This window comes from Nomascus leucogenys, chromosome 16 (assembly GCF_006542625.1).
Source record: "Nomascus leucogenys isolate Asia chromosome 16, Asia_NLE_v1, whole genome shotgun sequence".
NCBI lineage: Eukaryota > Metazoa > Chordata > Mammalia > Primates > Hylobatidae > Nomascus > Nomascus leucogenys.
The window spans coordinates 60760333-60766468 of record NC_044396.1 but is presented as its reverse complement, the minus strand read 5'-3'; positions in this window follow the sequence as shown (position 1 = coordinate 60766468).

Below are 6136 nucleotides of genomic sequence, written 5' to 3'. Positions count from 1 at the left end.
GCTCCTCATACAGGCTAGCCCACTCCCACTTAAAAGTTCCTTATACTGATGGAAAGCTTAAAGAATAAGACAGAAGATCTTCTTGCAACTTTTTATTACTGCAGCATTCTATTCGGCATATATTCACTTACTCAAGTAGGCACTAAAGCCTTTCCCAAGGAGACCTTGCAACTTTACAGAGTGGGGAGGAACTACTTTTCCTGATTGAGAATATAAAGTAATTAAGTGCCTATTGGACTTTCTGGTTTAAAGATAATGTATATGAAAGGACCCCATAGACTTTAAAGGGCTGTTTAAAAACAAATTGTAGTAAATTTTATCTTTTATCAGGGAATCGAGGAAAGGACATCACAAAAATTAGCCACTCTGTCCATTTGAAGAACTTAGTGTAGTCTCTGGTCCTCAATGGGCTTACAGTCTTATTGCAAAGATGAGATTGTCATTAAAGTATTCAAGAACAATGCAAGACAACATTCAATCAGAAGAGAGAGACCAACAGCAATCCAAAGTAGTAAAAAAATTAGTCAAGGTTGCAGGCTGGAATAGTCAGAGAAAGCTTCATGAAAAGGGACGTAAGCTGAGATTTCTGGTTTCAATGAATAGATGTCAGCTAAACAGAAAGTCTATTTGCAAACCTTCTAAGTGAGGAGAGATATGATATTAAAAATAAACCCAGTGTTGGCGAGGTGAATGAGAATCGTCTTGTCTGTTCTAAAGATGTGTTTAAAAGAATAGCAAGACATTAAATTTGAAGACGTTTTCTATAACATCTAAAAAATTAGCAAAGCATTGTGAGATGATTTAAGAGATGCTGGATCCTACTTCAGGCTTCTGAACAGAGGAGAAACCCAAGGAAAACATTGTCTTGAGAAGCACATAACTCTATGGTATGCAGAAAGGATTGGAGGAAGAAAAGACCAGAGGCAGCAGTGTCAGCTAGGACATAATTTCAGTCTCTCTGGTGGAAAGCCTGGGAGAACATCAGTAACAGGAAAAAAAAAATGCGCTAAGACCAGCCATACTGTTGAGGAAGAAGCAATTGTTTTGGAGTTTTGTTGTTGTTGTTTAAATTGAGTTGATGTTGAAAAGATGAGGAGAGAAATTTGAGGGAGGAGTCAAGGGTTACTTTTTTAACAGATACAGGAGAGATTTAGGGAGAGGCCACTTGAGTAGGGAAGGCAGAGAACTTGATTTGGCCACGATATATTTGAAATTGTGGCAGCATGGGACTGGAAAGCTGTAGAATCGGGACTGGAGGTGAAGACGAATGCATATACAAGACCAGCTACAATGTTAGGTGACAATAAAAAGGAAGGGAATCTTCTTGATAGCCCTCCATGCCAGGGTGTAAGACTTACTTCGGGAAGGACAGAAAACTCTCAGATCACCTCTACTGTTCAGACTGTGATGCTGAATTCTTCACTCTGAAGTGCAGTTCATCTGGAGGCTCCTTGGTGCTGTGAATACATTACTGTGCAGATTCATTGGCATTACCCAGATTCTGGGGCCTGAATCTAGGCCACCTGCAGTGTTAAGTTGAGGAAACTTTCCCCACACGCCTAAATGTTAAGTTGAGGAAACTCTTTCCCCACATGCCTAAAGAGGAGCAGTGGTCTTGGTTTTCTCAGAGTGAAGAGTCCCCTGAAAATCAGCCACATTGCCAGAGTAAAGGAGGGAAATGGAGAGGCCATCCATGAACAAAGGAAAAGGTTTGGAAAGAGTGGAATATCTTTCCAGCTGGTGTGGGTAGCCTTACTCTGCAGGACGTCTCAGAAAGTTACAACAGGCCCACAGGACAGCTGTCTTTCCAAAATGATTCATGGATTTTGAGCTAATGTGCAGTGTTGGGAGAGAGGAGGAGTAATTTATAGGGGGAAATAGGAGTAGTATTTGGTTGAACATATAAGCTAAATAATGTTAAAGCACGCCCAGCAACCCCCTCTACAAGTGCCAAAACATGATTTTTCTCTTCTTGCTTTTACGCTTATTTCATCAGCTGGTATTCTATAAATGCCATTTTGTTGGGATGGAGGTGGGAAGGAGAGTTTTTTTTACTGTGGCTTCTCCAGTTACTCTGTTTCAGTTGCAATTCTCCCACCAGAATGTTAAGTCATATGGCCATAAAAACACTCCAGGTGACTGCTTTGTGTTCTGTGCCCACGCTGTTCTTCTTCTCTCAATGCCCATGGGAAATGTCAGTGAGTAGCCTCAGTTTGCCAGTAATTTTTGTCATCTTCTACTTGGTAAATTGCTTTTCTGTCTTTGGCTTATATTTACTTCCTTTAGAGAAAGATACTTTTCTTCAAGATTTCTGCAAAGTAATTCTCCTGTTGAAACCAAATAAAATAAAATACCAAACATTTGCCCTATCCAAATAATGCTTGATTGCTTAAAAATGCATATATTAGAAAATTTATGCCTCATGTCATGGCAAGCAAAAGAGGTTTAGTTGCCCCAAATCTTTACACAAGGGTGGTCACCACTGAAACAAGGCAAGGAGCATGGCTAAGATCCATTAGAGAGCATGAGCTTTGGAAATCAGTATTGATGCTGACAATTCCACAAACATGCTCACTGCAGAGCCAGCTAAATCTTCCAGAGAAAGAGAACATAGTAAGATGGATAAGAACAAGGACCGGAGGATAAACAAAACTGGTTCCAGTCTCAGCTCTGGCACTCACTAGTTATATGGTCTTGAGAACATTATCCAATATCTCAGAGTCTCAATTTCCTTACCTGTGAAAAGTGATAATGGTATATTCATTGTGAATTCTCATAAGGAACACATGAGATCAAATCTTAAGTTCATAATTACTAGCTTGTAAGTGTCAGTTACTCATTACCAACCAACCTAAATGAAAATACAGCTGAGATTCAGGTAGAAAAAGAAAGGAGAGATGCTTAGCTTAATCAGGGAGGGAAGAGATAGCAGCACAAATTTTTTATTTGCTTGATAAATTTCTCCTGAGCCAGTGATGGTTCTTGCCCTTCAAAACTTAGTATTTTCACAATTGGGTAATGATGGCTCATAAAGAAATGTAAAAATCCCATAAAATCCTATTGTTCCTTGAGGAAAGAACGAATATAAAATGGTGGGGAAGAAAAAAGTCAGCGATTATTACAGTAATCCTCTGAGTGATAAAAACCACTTTGCACAGAGATGACAGATTTTTCACAGAAACAACCAAGGCTTGAGGTTTTTATTTCATGCAAGTCATAAATGTGTGATTTTTTTATTACTCTGAAAGAAGAGGATTACTGCCTAATAGGAACATTATTTGAACACTCTTCTTCCCAGTACAGAATCATTAACTTTGTACACTCTGGGCCCAAGGTGTTCTGAACTAGAATGAATCAACCTTAAATTTTACTCGTGCAAACTAGAAGAACATGTTCTACTTAATGTTCATTAGAGAATCATTTTAGAACTGAGAGTGATCCTGGTCCAACTCTCATTTTGTCAATAAGGAAATTAAGGTTTAGAGACTCCCACATTAGGTTACTCACTTACTCAGAAACCACACAGTAAGAAAATGACACAGCCAAGAGGCAAACCTAGGCCTTTTCCATGAAGTCCAAAATGACTAATCTAACATATTAACATCTTAACAATAAATGTTCATTGAATGAGTGGATGAATCCTAACTCCCAAATTTGTTCATTTTCTACTTCATGTGACTTTTCACTTATTTCTTTCTTTCTTAGGTAATTTTTATTTAATCATGGTCCTTGAATGGTAGTTAGAGATTTATTTAAATAAACTAATTTTCCATAAATTTCTCATCTTCTTTTAAAATTTATAACATCATTCCATTTTCTAATGATAAATATATGCATTGTCATTGGTAAACATGGAAAAACTCAAGAAAATAGAGTACAAATTATTATTTTTGTTATTGGTATTTGTGATAAGAAAACAACAAGAGCTATCCACTTAGCAAATTTTTAAGTATGCAACACAGTTGTTACCTCTTCTTTCTTAAAGATAGCATTTTTTCTGTCCTAGCATACTCTCTAGTTACTGTCCATGCTTTTTCCTTTCCCCTATACTTAGTCTTCCTGAAAAAATTCATTCACATGTCCTGCATCGTCTACAGCTTGAAGCCTGTCACAGCCTCTCTAACACTCTCTAGGCTGGGATAACGTCCTTCCTGTGCATTCTTATAGCATCATTGAGTTATTCTGTAACTATTAATCTCTACTGTGGCCTTCTGTTTACTCACCTGCCTCCCAGTTGAAATGGTAAGCCTCCCATGAGGGTAGGAACAAAATCTTACCTGCATTGAAGCTCTAATGTCAATTGGGCACAATGCCTGACTTATAGTAAGGGCTCAATAAATGTCTGATAAATAACAGCTTGGAATGAATATGTTATTAATTAATTTCATCTAACTATCTACACCCCCACTGGCTTGTATTGGTCAAAACAAAAGTAGAAACATTTCTATTTGATGTTTTCTAACATCTGAGATTGATTTACAAAAATAGAGGAATGAGGAAAAGAAGGGGCACCAAAAGCAATCGCAACAAAAGCAAAAGTTGACAAATGGGAACTTAAGGCTTCTGTACAGCAAAAGAAACTATTCACAGAGTAAACAGACAACCTACAGAATGGGCAGAAGTGTTTGCAAACTATGCATCTGACAAAGGTCTAATATCCAGCATCTTTAAGGAACTTAAACCAATTTACAAGGAAAAGAAGATAAATTAGAAGTAAGTTTCATAGCTTCTTCTTCCTATTAGTCTCAAACCAAATACGAGTCTCTACCTAAATATGTTGTGTTTTGAGTGTGCTTTTGACACTAAGTGGAAAGCAAATGGGAGAGTTATTCTAACCATGCTTCAAAAATTCTTGGAAATCTAAAAGAGGGCAAAGTTCTACAATCCTGTTTTTCCCATGTGACCTAACAGAATCAAATCACACTCAAACTGGCAATGCCCTTTCAGGCTTGGAGGCTGTGTTCCTTCACACTCCACTACCTGCAGCACCCATGACCTCACCAACACCACTTCAGGACACTTTTTATTAAGCATCTGTGTTAGATTGCTAGAGCTGCCATAGCAAAGTACCTCAGGTCCTGGAATAACCTGATAGTCTTGTTCAATACTATTCATGATAACAACAATGGAAAAAAAATCTATTCCCAGCCCTGCCACTGTCCATGTAGTGTTCTTCCCATGTCCAAGTGGGTTTTCTTCAGAACTTTAATTTCTTCCCACATTCTAAAGATGTGCACATGAAGTGAATTTCCATGGTCCCGGTATGAGTGAGTGTGGGTGTATGTGAGTGAGTGAGTGTGCCCCACAATGAAACAGGGTCTTGTCCAGGGCTGGTTCCTGCCTTGTGTCCTGAGCTGCTGGGATAGACTCATGACTCCTGTGACATGGAACTGATGTGGGCATTTAGTGCTATAAATTTCCCTCTTAACACTGCTTTAGCTGTGTCCTAGAGATTCTGGTACATTGTGTCTTTTTTCTCATTAGTTTCAAAGAACTTTTTGATTTCTGCCTTGATTTCATTATTTACCCAATAAATAACCCACTATTAGTAAATACCCACTATTTCCATGTAGTCCTCCAGTTTTGAGTGAGTTTCTTAACCCTGAGCTCTAATTTGATTGCACTGTGGTCTGAGAGACTCCTTGTTATGATTTCCTTGCATTTGCTGAGGTGTGTTTTACTTCCAATTATGTGGTCAATTTTAGAATAAGTGCTATGTGGTGCTGAGAAGAATGTATATTCTGTTGATTTGGGGTAGAGAGTTCTGTACATGTCTATTAGGTCCACTTGGTCCAGAGCTGAGTTCAAGTCCTGAATATCCTTGTTAATTTTCTGTCTCGTTGATCTGTCTAATATTGACAATGGGGTGTTAAAGTCTCCCACTATTATTGTGTGGGAGCCTAAGTCTCTTTGTAGGTCTCTAATAACTTGTTTCATGAATCGGCCTGCTCCTGTATTGGGTGCATATATATTTAGAATAGTTAGCTCTTCTAGTTGCATTGATCCTTTTACCATTATGTAATGCCCTTCTTTGTCTTTTTGATCTTTGTTGGTTTAAAGTCTGTTTTCTCAGAGACTAGGATTGTAACCCCTGCTTTTTTTTTTTTTTGCTTTCCATTTGTTTGGTAAATATTCC